General features: G+C 38.1%; 1 long non-coding RNA gene across 1 annotated transcript in view; it reads right to left on the bottom strand.

Moving 5' to 3' along the window:
* Positions 1–14,151, bottom strand: part of LOC119710038 — a 69,373-nt gene that overhangs the window by 40,414 nt on the left and 14,808 nt on the right. The window lies entirely within an intron of this gene.

Below are 14,151 nucleotides of genomic sequence, written 5' to 3'. Positions count from 1 at the left end.
ATATTAATTAAACTCTTGCCAGTTTATTTTTCATTTGACATTGTGCATATGATCCTCTTAATGCTTAGAGAAAACAGTCCTCTCATCAACTAGTCTCATCCATCTGACCATTCATCTCTATCATGTTATCTCTCCTGTTTAAATGAACATATTCTGCTATTTACATTATAGCCATTTCCTTGCAGGGGCACCAACAGCCATGGGCACTGAGAGATCTAACTTGTACTCCCTCTGCTGGTTATCACGTTGGCAGTGTGGCTACAAATCACAAAATAACTAGGGACAAAAATTTGACTAGTACCTGCAAACCAGCCCACTGTTACAACACAGAGGGAATGGCCTCAGTGGTCTCAAAATAAAGGGCAGGACCAGAACAGCAAATGCATACAGCAAAATATCTGTTTGCCTATTTTTGTGGAAAAAATATTCCAGGAAGCTATGCAGAATTTTGAGGCAATGAAATAGCAGGAAAGAGGAAGACTAACTTGAATCATGGTGTAGTGAGAAGCAAATCCAGCCCAGACTAGAAGAGAGAGACACCCTTTGATGGTCCTAGCAAGAGCAGAGTATCAGTCTAGGTGCTCTGAATGATCTCCTCGAGATGTCTTCACTAATCCTAGATGGATCATTGGGAAATTGCTAATTTAGGCACATAAATGGGATACCTCCTTAAGTGCTACTTGTGCTTAAGACCAGTACTGAACGATAGCTCCTGCATTACTGGTGCATAATTTCTTTTAAATTTGCACATTTTGATCTCTTTCCTTTCTGGTTTTAAATTGTGACTGCAATATTTTTAATATTTTGTGTGTGATGACACTGGTGGAATCCTTCATTCCTGAGTTCATGTTTCCCTTTCCAGGATATGCCAAGCTGCAATCTCTGCAACTCTACAAGACCCAGTCCTTTTAAGGGCAGGCATACCATCTGCAATGCAATCTATTGTGTACTCCGACTCCTATGGCTCGTGAAATTACCCATGTTTATGACACTCATAACGGCAGCAGATGAAGCTGAAGTCAGACGTGGAATGTAAGGGTGCCAGATGTCTCAATTTTCATGGGACATTCCCACGTTTAATAAAACTCCCCCATCCTGTTGACAGGAACCATTGTCCCAAGACCTGCACAGGCAGAACCCTCCTCCTCTTGCTGACAGGGTGGCAGGAATCCATGTGGCACAGCCCTTCCCCAGCCCCACCATCCTCCACTCCACTCCACCCCTCCTGGAGTGTCTCTGATTGCCGAATTCCGCAGCTGCAGCACCTGCAGCACCTGCAACCAGAGACAGGGAATAATGGAGAGGGAATTTGGGAGGGAGAGAGGGAGAGAAAAGGGGGCAGTGTAGAGTAGAGTAAATCAGGCTGAGAAGGAAGGAAGAGAAGCAGTTTAGGAAGAGCAGCAGGGGAAAAAAAAGAGAAAGGAAAGAAATATGTGAGGAAATTGAAAGAAACAGAACAAATATTTCTAAAATTGAAAGGAAATTGAATTATTTTAAAAGATAGAAAGGGGGGGAAGTGAGAAAGAGTATAAAAAGAGGTGAAGGTGCATAAAAGCACAGTGGAAAATATGGAAAAGGAGATGGAAAGCGATAAAGAGAGAAAAATCAGGCAAATACAAAATGCCAAACAGAAATATAACTAAGGGAGAAGCTATAAAATCTAAAGCTCTACCTCTCCCTCACACAGGTAATTCATACAACAAGCCATGCTGTCCCCCTCTTTCCGCTTTCACTCCTTTCACTCGTTTTCAGAGCCTGCACACAACTTTGTGCTGGAGCTGTGAGAGTAGGGAGCTGCCAGGAACATGCATGAGAGCCCAGAGCAGCCCTGCACAGCGCAGGAATTGACATGGACTCCCAAGGCCGCCTTGCAAGCAGCTGCTATTGGAACAGCTATGCAGTTTAATGATTTCTTTCCAGATTCTGCTGGATAGCAGAAGAGAGGGGGGGGAGGGGGATTGGATGGGAGGCTGAAGCTGAAGGTGCAAAGAAAGGCCAGCCAACTTTTGTAGTATATGTGCTCGACCATACAGCCCCTTGTGCTGACATGATTAAATGCAGCTCTTCCCCTGGGCTCCCATAGACTTCTTTATTGTGTAATAATCAGCATTCTGAAAAATCATCTTTTGCCTTCTTATTGTCAGTTCAATTGTATCCCCCCATGAGGATCCCAGGGAGGAGATTGAGTTTGCTGAAGTCCCACCTGCTTTACTCATCTTTCCAAAGCAAAGGATTCATCCCTGAGAGAGATGTGGATAAAGATGAACCTTCAGCTCTGCACAGAAACTGAGTTCCATCTTTGCAGACCCAGTTCACATCAGTTCAAGGCTGCCAGCCCCACAGACTTACCAGCTTTCTCCAAATATCCCTATTGTAAGAGAGCCAGCTGGGCTAAAGAGTGCAGCTGTTACTTGAAAGGGATTTCAGCTTCTCAGTTCAGTCAGAAGAAAAGAAGAAGAACATAAGATCTGGAATAGTGAAGAATGAATATGAAAGACCTAACATTTGCCCACTGCTAAATAAGGCACAGAACTTGTTTTGATGGCTATACTGACAGATATATTGAGCTCAAGATTAAGTTTGCACAACTATGAGGCTTGGGTCAGCTGCATATATTCTAAACCTTGCTCCCATTACCCTTCTCCAAAAATCCTGACATTTCCTGAGAGAGTCGGAGAGCCAGATGACTTTCTGCAGACTAGAGTGTAAATGAGACCAATGTGTGGGCAGTGTGGATGACAGAAAAGCTGCAATTCAAAACCAGGCTTGGTCCCCAAACTTCCAAGATGCTCTAGACCTGCCCATTTCTTATTGTTCACACTGGTACACGGGAATGGATGGGATGAATTTATAGATTTTTATTCCTTTCATTTGTCCTTTTCATGAACTAAGACAGTGGCCTCTTCATCTCTGAATTCTAGTACATGCCTGCCTAGCAACTTTTAGAAATCACCTTCCCTCACAAGTTTGGCTAACGCTGCTTGCATGAAAGAAATACATTAAGTGCTTGTAGCCACAAACAGCTACAGTGAGACTGCATGGAGTCTCTACTCCATGAGTAGAAGAAAAACGTCTTACTTTTGTAAACAAAATACTTGGATTTTGTGGAAGTAGACAATATGTTTTCATGAAAACTGCGAAAAGAGATTTGCAGGTTCATTTTGAAACCTGTCAATTTTTTCCTAATTTTTCAAAGTCCTGCTTGAAGTAAGGATACAAGAAAGACTGTCTCTCCTGAATTTTCTGTATTGCAATTTTTCAGATGTCATATAAAATAAAGTCAAATACAGTACAAGCATAAATTTCTGTTATAATAGACAGTCTGAAAAGCAGGCCTATATATTTATTGAAAAATTATCAACATCCCTGAAGTACATTTACTAGAATTAATTACATTTAATTATTTTGTGGATGCCTAATTTGTGAGCCTCTTGCTCAGAATTAGTGTGAAGATATGTGGGTCATAAACTTTCTTATAAAATGCTTCTCATAAAACACTTCTCATAAAATATTTGTTTCAGCATCCTGGAAAGTCCCCCATTTTGTATGCCTTGTTTGAAATCAACATGAATGTCTCAAAAACCTCATCTGCCAATGCCTTTAATTCTGTTGGTTACAGGTCATACAATATACTGGATCCAAAATTGTTTCACTCTTTATTTTGTCATTTAATGTATGTTACAGCCACTGATGAAACACAATGTACTCCATTAACATTGCAAGATATGAACTAATTCTCCTCCTTCAAATACAGAATTTTTTTACTGAATATATCTGATTATATTCTATGACTCCAAATGGCTACTTAGTAAATATCCTTGCCTTTTCTGAATGGCTAAGATAATTTTTGTCTCATACAGAATCTATATCTTTGCTAGGATTATTTCTAAAAATTTAAATAATTCCTCTTATTTCCTGATACAAATAAAATATATGATTTTTCAGAAATTTTATGGCTTTAGCTTTTTTATCCAGTGCTTGTATTCTTAGTTGTGGTCTGCAGTGCGGCAGATTTTTTTTTTTTAATCTGTTGGTCTCTCCAAAACAACCCATTAATAGGAACTTTTTCCTTCATAGTGTCAGCAGTTGCTTTCAAGTTCAGGAAAATAGCTTTCAAAAGAGTCATATATTATCATCACTGGGTCATTCTTTGGCTAAATATAAAATATTAATCCAATTCTTATTAGTTATGTTAAGAAAATATTTGTTCCTAGCTGAGTGATTAATTCACTATTTTCCATCCTAATGAGATTTAACATTAAGTAACTTCAGTCTGTCCTACTCTTTGTACTCTTTTATTTCTGTAACTTCCAGGAAATCACAAAGTCATAGAATCAATTTATTTGGAAGGGAAAAATCTTTATCCAACCCCCCTGCTGTGGCAGGGACACTTCTCACCAGAGCAAGTTGGCCAAAGCTCCTTCCAACATGGCCAGGTGTTCCTGGAGTGATGCACTGGTGACTTCATGCGATCTAAGGCTCCCTCCCCAGGTGGTTCAAATCCCACGTGATAACATAACTGCTCTTCTCACACATTATTGGAAGCTGTTTGAGGAACTAGTACTGTTTTTACCTGTGCTGATGACACAGATAACTATATCAAATTAATATGTAATTATATGAATCATCAGTGAAATACCTGGACTCCTAAGCACAGAGCAGCTTTCACTTGATATTGATTCACTTGTTTCGGATTTTGCAAAACATGTTTTAAAAATTAACCAGATGGATTAAAAAAATATCTTTCAAGTTCTGACAGTGAGGATGTTACTTTAAAAGGTTATTATAGAAGTTGGATGGGGAGCCTGTTTTCATTTCAGATTGATCCCTGTAACAAGCTAAGATCAAAACAGTGAATAAAGAAACTACACCACTTTTTTCTGGTATTTAAGTGTTTTCTATTTCAGTCTATATTTTCTCAAAATCCTATATCAAAAGAGTTTATTCACCACACAAATATAATGTTGAATAAGCCAAAAAAAAATTCAGTTGTTTATGGAAGAGTTCAAGTTTAATTTGTAGTCAATAAGAAAATTGCATTTTATGACTCCTCTTCCCACTATCAAGGACTGCTTGGAATTGACAGTTCAGGCTGGCAAGTGCTTAGATCTGTAAAAAATTCCATTAAAGGCAATGGGATGGTGGTGCAGTCCCTAAAATATGAGGAAGGACTCTAAACATCAGATTGTATACATAAATAATTTATAAACTTTAGATTATGCATTTACAAAACATTTGCTTTGTGTCTTTAAGCTGTCTACATCATGTAATGTGTTATCTGTTCCCTGAGAAGATGACATATTTCTAAAACATAAAATAACAAATAGTGAATTATTTTGTTTAAGTAAAACTATTTCCGTTGCCTAGGTATACATAAAATAATAAACATTTCCCAGATATTCTAACTTACACAATCTTTTCTCATTACTATTTATAAATTACTAATAGAAGATCCTGAAAGTGGCCAAATGAAAACAACTGTAAAATTTTCAGATGAACATAATTTAAGCTTTGTTTCTACAATAGTACTGTTTATTTTCACAAATAAAGTCTTGCTTAGAAAATAATTTTTTACAAGTTTACATCTGCTATCACTTCAAAATTCAATGTAATTTCAGGGCATTGAGAACTGTTTTTCAGACTTCCCCCCAATGTGCTTTTAGATAGCCACATCTTAATTAAAATACACAGAATTCTATGAAAGCACGTACAACTAAACTAATAAATGGAGTGAGAGTTAAGAGTATGCACGTGGACTGTCATACTTTGCAAGCAAAGACTTGCAGAGCCATTCATCATCAAAACAAATCCTGCCAAGCATGATAAGATCTGTCGTACTCCAGCCAAATTGGTAAAATAAATGTAGAAAGCAGGAATGTAAAATGATGTGACTAATCCTGAGACACAATACAGCAGAAAGGAAGGTTCTCAATACAGCAAGGAAAAAAATACTCATGATACACTGAAGGTTCAAGAGGGAAACACTGAAGATTTCTTTCCTGTATCTTTCCTTACAAAGAGTTTTGAAAATGCCACACTTCTGATGTTCTTCATTAAAAGTAATTTTTCTTTCTTTTTTTTTTTTAATTTTTTATTATGTCTCGATTAAAATTTCCTGAATAAATCACTTCCTGCTTTCAGGTTCAGATTCTTTAGGGACCTAACCCTTTAGCACTTGAGTAGAAAAGCAGATTGTTTAAGATCTGCAAAATGCCAGGTGCTGCTCTCCTATGAAAGTCTGACCACTAGTGGCACAAAATCACTCTCTTGGAAATGCACCCTTCCTGGGGGGGAGTTTGAAAGGCTGGAGCATTATTTAAGGTGGCCTTTGAAATTATGCATATTCATAGAGTGGGCAGAGCTAGACGTTCCTACAGGGTCTGTTTGAACAAAGACCAGAAAATCCAGTGGGATCTTCTGCCCTGAGGGTCTCCCTACAGCAGGATACACCTGTGCTCTTTGATGGGCTGGAGGAGGCATCCCGTTCCCTGGATACAGGTCCTCCCTTCAGGGAATACCAAGCCATTCCTACTTCCTAGGAACAGCTTTATATTGCTGGTTATCCTCACTGCTTTTTATAAATATGATAAAATGAAGAGCTTTAAAAAAAAAAAATAGTGCATTTTGATATGCACTTTTCTAGAAGAACATCTGCGGAAAGAGGAAATTTCACTTACTGTGTCAATAGACAAATCTTCAGCTGGATCTGTTAGTTTAATTCTAGATATTAGGCCTTACTTCATTCATACAGAAAAAAGCACATTTTAGAAGACTTGTAACTGTGCCATTTTTTCCTACTATTGGGTCCAATTGGCATCACTGGGGAAACATACCTAGAAACTTGCTTGGTTGAAATTCCTAAAGAAGGAGATCCAAGAATCAGCTGAGAAGGCTAACACACAGAATCCAAAATAAAAATAGAGAACTCTTCAACCTGAGGTTTATCTAAGTATTAGCTTTTTTTAACATTACCCTTTTGAAATAGAACTACTATCAAATATATTCCATTTTTAATGAAAGAATAAAATGCATTTTCTCTACCTAGTTCTTGAGTTTTCCATGAGGATCTATGAAACAGTGAGTAGGATCAAACAGACCCCATTATTCAAAGTGGCTGCACTCCTTTTTTACTGGAGCTGGTCATAAAATCTGGCACAAGCTTATTACTATTAATATCCCTTTGTGTTTGCACTTACTTTTAAGCCATAAATCTTCTTTGTGGAAAAAAAGACATTTTTATAGAAAGAAATACAGTATGTGTGCACACGGACTGAAGACACAGCCAATTATCCCAGAAATTTATTTTATAAATTTACACTGAATTAAATATGGACAACTACAAGCCTCTTGTAAGAGTTCCTCCTCCTGAGACTACACATCAGCAAGAAAAGATTTCTTAAAATGGAAAACTGAAAGATCTGGGTTTACAGTCTGTTGTTTGAAAGTGTTCTGGTTGAAACAGGTAGTAGCAGCCTGATTGGTGGCCCTATTTCTTTCCTTATTTTCACAAGTTACTTTCAGGATGCTAGTAATAACACAGTGTTAGACTTCTGTAAAAGGTGCAACTCTCCAGCTGGGCTTTCACCATGAAGAGTTTTGTCATATCAACAGAAATCACTTTGCTGAACATTTAAATCCTGCATCCTGTCATGTAGGAGACTGGCAGTGAGAACAGAATAAAGAACCTTTCACCTCTCTGTTGCTATCTAAAGCTCAGGCTCAGTAAGACACCAACTGCTATTTCTACACAAAGACATTTTAGTTCCCTATGTAAAATGAGTTTAGGCTAACTACTTGTTAATGATTAGCCTGAAATTTCTTTCATTAATAGTGCTATAAGTACTCTGAAGAGCACTTCAGAGAGACATGAGGACTGCAAAATTCAGGTTCAGAACAAAGAGGAAGTGATTTTTCAAAGATCTCCTTCTCACATGATTCAAAAAGCAACTGGGAAAAGAGACGTGGCAAGGAATCCATCAAGAGCTATTAAAAACAAAGACAACACTTCTGTCCACCTCCAAGTGGTTTTCCTTTGGAAGTATTATTTCATATTATAAATGACATTCATCTGGGACACCCTAGATTGCTTTAGACAGGTAATATAGTGCAGAGTACATTCACTTGATTGCTTGTCATGTTCTTGCCAAGGTGTCTAATGTCTCTCCAAACTAACAGCCGGATAAATCCTTAATTTGACCCTGTGTTATGTTTTTACCTTGTGCTGTAAAGCTGAAAACAGCAGCCTTCTTCACTGTAGACTCACAATGTGGGTATTACAAAGCTGTAATTTCAATATCCTAGAAATTTCAAAATTTTTACCCTTTCTTTCTTTTAAAGTAGGTCCCTAGTACCTTCCTCAGCTTTTGAAGACGTTGTGGAAAACATAGCAAGTAAAAATTGCATTGGCTTAGCTCGAAGATTGTCACAAGCTATGTAAAGGCTGATTCCTGCAGCTACTTTAGCTGTATCTTTGTCTCAACATCCAGGCAGGATATTCTGATGATAGACTGAGATGTTTATAGAAACCAAATCCCAGCTTCAAATCAGTTACAGTAGTCAAGTGCACATCAAATCTTACTTTCCCTGCCCCTGTGTGACTGCCCTGGTTCCAGCCAGGAGAGGGTTAATTTTTGCAGTAGCCAGGAAGGGGCATGGCTGGGACATGGAGGTTTCTGTACCACCTCACCTCATTGCCAGGGGCAGGGGAGTATCTTTCAGGGAGCAGGGGCTCCGTTTGGTCATGAAATCATGATTAGGGAGCTGTCTGGTATTCTATATTATCACAGAGTTTTTCTGTGTGAATAATTTCTTTTCTTATACTTTTTATTATGAATATTGTTGCTGTTATTGTTCATTTTCCTGTCTCATTGTATTTCCAGTAAATTCCATGATCTTTGTCTTTTTTGCCTCCCGTTGGGGGGGGGGGGGGCAGGGTGGCGAGGAATGGTGTGTGATTTTTGTGGTAGCACTAAATTGGAGAATATCCTTCCTAAATCAAGACTGTGACCATGAAAAAAATGAGAAGCATGCATTTCATGCAGGAGAGAAGAATAGGATACATAATCAGAAGACCAGGGCCCATCCACAGCTCATCTGTGCTCTCAGGCAGCTGTTCACTGATGTAGATTATGAAGTCCTGGTAACAGGTTCTTGGATTTTCTTCCTGGGACTCCAAATAAATAAAAAAATTGCGCAACTACAGATACTTTGGCAATTACTCATGTGACTGAAATTGTTTTGCTGTCTTCTGCCAGCAAATAAACTGACTAATCCTCTGTCTAAATCGAAATAAAATCAAAGAGTAGAAAGAAAGTGTAAAGACCTGATTCAGCTGCCTGAGGGTAGCTATGTATACTAATATATCTTAGAATATCATGCTGCCTTTCAGGTCCTGCATCAAAAGGGTTTGGGTACCCCCCTGGTCCTGTCTGATACCTCCTAGGCATGTGAGCATGTCCCATGTACCCTATGTCATCCCAGATGTCACCAGATACCTGACTCCTGGTGTCTGAATTCAGCCAATAAATCATTAAGATGTAGGTTTTGTAGAAACCAGCAGTTTTGTACATCTTATTCAAAGCACTTCTGTTTTTGAATCTTGGTTTTGACACATCTTTCTGCAGCCCGGAGGAAATAATTTTCCCTACCCTCAATCTCTGAGATACAGGATTAGCTGTGCTCTGTATTCATGAGTGTAAAACAGGATGATTATGGTAAGAGCCTACTTAACATGTAAACTGCTCAATTTTGATCAGTATTTATGGTTTGTTTGGTAAATAGGTATCATAATTAAACAGAAAACCTTCTTTTAAATTTAAATACATTTTAGCAATTGTACATGACTATCAGTGAAATAATCTCTTTTTCTGTTCAACAGGATATATGTAGTCTCAAAGACCTCCTAAGTGATATGCCTGCTGCCACAAAGAACAGATGTCACAGTGCTGAGAAAGACCTGAGAAAGTCATCTTCATCTCCATCCTGTAGCACATAATATACAACACCACAGATTTTTAATGAATGCCTCAGGAGAGGCATAAAACTGAGCACCACTGGATGTAACATCTGCAAAATGCAGAAAAGAGCAAACCCTGCCAGCAGCATTATTAACCGTGCTCCAGGAGTCATCAAGCAGATGTCATACCTGTTAGGGAAATGCAAATCACAGAACAGTACAACTTGCTTTCCAATAATACCTCAATCTGATTCTGCCTTGTTAAGGTATCCACAGCAAATTGTTTCCAGACATCTCATGATGCCTTAGAAGACTAACTGAGATATCTGTAAACAAAACATCATTTTGTTGGGCTTGAAGTCCTAGCAGTCAAAAGTATGCTCTAGATCTGCAGTAAATGGCATATTCCACTGGTTTTGAGATAGCATAATTATCTCACAAAAGTAAGCCAGTATAACAAACAAGTCACCATAAAGCAGTAAGAATTAATATACCATAAATTGTGAGACAAACTCAACAAAACAAAAAAAACCCACATAGATAAGAGACAGATTAAGATCTACAAGAAATAATAATAACATATTTTGGGGCATAAGCAGACACTGAGGCTAGTTTCACATATAGGAAAGCAAAGGTAACTTTCTACCTTAAGAGTTTCCAACTTAAAGGCCTCATTCTTGTTTGAAATTAACAGCCTGTCAAATCAGCACTTTACCTTCACCGGGACACATGTAAAAACAGTACAGTAATTTTTTCATTATTGTTATTATTTACTTTAATACAAATTATATGCTGTAAATACAATGTATCTTAATATATGTACATTTACCATTTGAAATTATATCTTTGTATTGATTTATGTGTTTAATTTACAAGGGACAAGAGTTTTCAGGGGAGATACCTAGCTGAAATACCTTGGTTTAATGTAGGAAGAAAAAGTTTTCTTTCTTCATCCATTAAAATGCCAGGAATCAATGTATAAATGACAGTTAAGACACTAAGTAGCAATTATTCCTATATCTGCTCATTTTAGACAACCTCAGCCTTATCTCTCACTTCCTTCAAGATAGGATAAAACAGAGCCAGGTATTATAAGCTGAATCTATAGATTTTCTTCCAGCACTTTACTGCTACACTTAGCACTAAAACAAGTTACAGGCAACCACAGCAAGGGAATTTATGACCTTACAAATGGAGACAGCATGTGATAAATACCACACTATCAGTTGTTCAGGTAAGTAATATGTGCTCTTGTAAAATCTGTACTGAAAGCTGAGTAATTTATGTAGTAAAAGAAGTCTGGCTTCTTTAACCTCTCATGCTAATTTACTTTAAGATAACATGAGGATAGACTTGTGTACCACCCTCTCCTGGTATTTTTAATTGCTATGTCGTCTCTCTTTCATTAGTGTATCCTATTTCTTTCATTTATCATGTAAAAGGAGCAAACGTTATTTCACCTTTAAAACTGAAATCCTTCTTCCTGATACAGGCTGATGGTTTACAACCTCCTTTTTTTTGAAGGGAAAAAAAGAAAGAGGAAATTGCTTTTCTGGCCAGCGGCCATGCCAGAGTTGAAAACATGTCTTTTAGTAAAGGTAAAGTGTCCTAATGAATGACTTGCTTTTGAAAGAACAAGACACAATCCTTGCAGTTATTCAGGACAAGCACTATCACACACACACACACCCACACACACACACCACACAGAATAAAAAGACAACTTCCTATGTGTACTGCAGCACATGTCGCTCTTTGGTCTCAACCAACCAGTTTTCTGACTCTGGTTCACTAAAAGAAGAAAACTCTGAGGTCCAAACTACATTCAGTTAACTTGTGAATATTACAAATGTCCCTGAGTATCATTTAGAACTGAGGCCTTCAGTGAATGGGCTATCTCTGAGCTCTTGTTTTTCTTGCAATCTTAAAAGCATAGGACAAATGGAATTTCTTACATTCCTCTAGCAACTTCTACCTCTGGAAAGGTTATTCCTCTATTTAAGAAAAGCAAGGCTAGTTTAATAAAATACATTGTCATTACCCCCAAACCTGCCAAGATTCTTGGATCAACACATGCACAACTACACATTACCTACACTACAGGCAGTACAGAGAATAAATGCACTGTTGTCTGTTTAGAAACAGAATTGTCCTTTCCGGCTGCCAGGATTTTATCACCAAATAATAATTACTATTATTGCATGTACATGCAGTCCATAGTCATTTAGCATTAAGATCTGGATTATGTGTTACAAAGCTATTGATGCCAAAAATTTTGGAAAAACAAGATCTGCTTCTAAGGACGTCCCATGACAGCAGTCCTTTTCCAGAAGAAACTGCACCAAGTATTCACAGGCCCATTTCTGCATCTGGTTATGGCATGCAGAGCTCTTTGCAGCCATCATGCCTGGCCTCTCTGCTGGAGCTGCAGCCCACCTCTCAGCCAGTATCCTCACTCATCCTGTTGCATTAAAAATAAGCATTAATAGAAGTATCAGTCTGCAGCACTAACAATGACATAGACTATGTTATATCAAACATCAAGTATGATGGAACTCGGAAATGCTCATACATGAAGCCCCTCATCTGTAAGTCCGACAAGGACGTCTCTGGTATTCTATGACCTCTCAAAAATCACTTTGCCTGTGTTAAACCAGCAGCTTGTATTATACCCAGTTGGTATTTGCAAAGAAATCTGTGGAGGACTCAGAATCAAGTTTCAAATAAACACATACGCTGATCAGCTGTATAGTGCTTGAGACTCCACTGACAAATTCTCAAGATGTGTACTGATTGTAACTGAAGTTGGATATTTTGTTAGTCACCATCTGGACACGATTAACTGACTACCACCTGCAGTTGAATCTCAGCCCTAGGTTATTTCTTTGTTAGGTACTGTGCCTCAGAGCTGAATCATTGTCCCTAGATGTGGACAGCTGGATACTTTTCCCCTTTCTAAGTATTCCCCCTGTGAAAGACAGCTACACAACCCTAAATATTAAAGAAATAATTCCTTGAGGATTCCTACTGCTCTTAAGACCCAAGACACACCAGTAAAGTAGATCTGCAGCCACTGCTGCAGGATTTTGTACTGTAGGATGTCAGATCTGTTGAACAGGTAAGTACTGCCCCTACAGGAATAGAAGCTCATACTGCAGGATGATGCCTGGCATCTTGTCCCTCCACTTTCTGCCTGAAGAAGTGCCATGGTAGAGTCTGAGCTCTCAGCATTCTGTTCAGAGCGCTCCATTCTTGTAGCAAAGAGTGTTAATACTTATCTGACAGGTAACAGACTGAAACAGCAAGTGATAGTTGGGACAGGTGTCCTGGCAGTGCACAATGTGCTGAACCTCTTAATATTTCTCCACCACAAGTTAGAAGTTATCTCTGGTTCCTTCCTACTCATCTCATGTAGTATTAGGGGAAGCTGACATGGCATTTAGTTAGTTTGGGATTTATCAATAGTCCTTTAAAAGATAAGATGTGCCTAAAATAATGTATAGGTAGATATACCTACTCTGAACCGCTCCTGTAATTTTAAACTGCAGATATGGTCAGGAAGAAATTCAGCCATGCTCTGTAGAAAAAGATCAGACAGCTTTGAAAGGTGTGCCCTTAAGCATGTGTAAATACAACAGTCTCTGACTACAGAGATAACAACAGTGAAAGTACCTAAGGCAGGTGCCATCCAATTCTTCTGTCACCTAGTGAGGGGGAATAAACTATCAGAAACTTGAGAAAAATGAGGAACAGTGATGCTGTCTCAACTCCCACTTAAATTGGTCCTGCAAGAGGATCATTCTTCTCCTTAGACCACTTATGATATACTGTTAGGAGGAATGGAGGAACTAGGTTTCTTTTTTTTCCTTTTTGGTTTTCTTTGTATTTTCTTCTTCTTTTTTTGCTTTTTTTCTTTTATTTTTCCTTCTCTTTTTCTTTTTTTCTGAAATATTACCTATATAATACAAGAGTTGATCAAACAAATAACAAATGTAGAGGGTGAATAATTCATGTTATCACTCTTATACATGATACAAAGAAACAGTATATTAACTGATTTAGCACATTTTAAAGTATAAAGGGAAGTTTATCTGCTTATTAAATTGTGCTGTTAAAAGGTACGACTTAGCAATTCCCATATGCTTTGTTTGAAAGTACATAGGGAGACAGTATATTTCAGTTTGCACTCAAATAAA

The sequence above is a fragment of the Motacilla alba genome, chromosome 1 (genome assembly GCF_015832195.1).
Source record: "Motacilla alba alba isolate MOTALB_02 chromosome 1, Motacilla_alba_V1.0_pri, whole genome shotgun sequence".
NCBI classification, from domain to species: Eukaryota; Metazoa; Chordata; class Aves; order Passeriformes; family Motacillidae; genus Motacilla; species Motacilla alba.
This window is presented reverse-complemented; position numbering and strand designations above follow the sequence as displayed.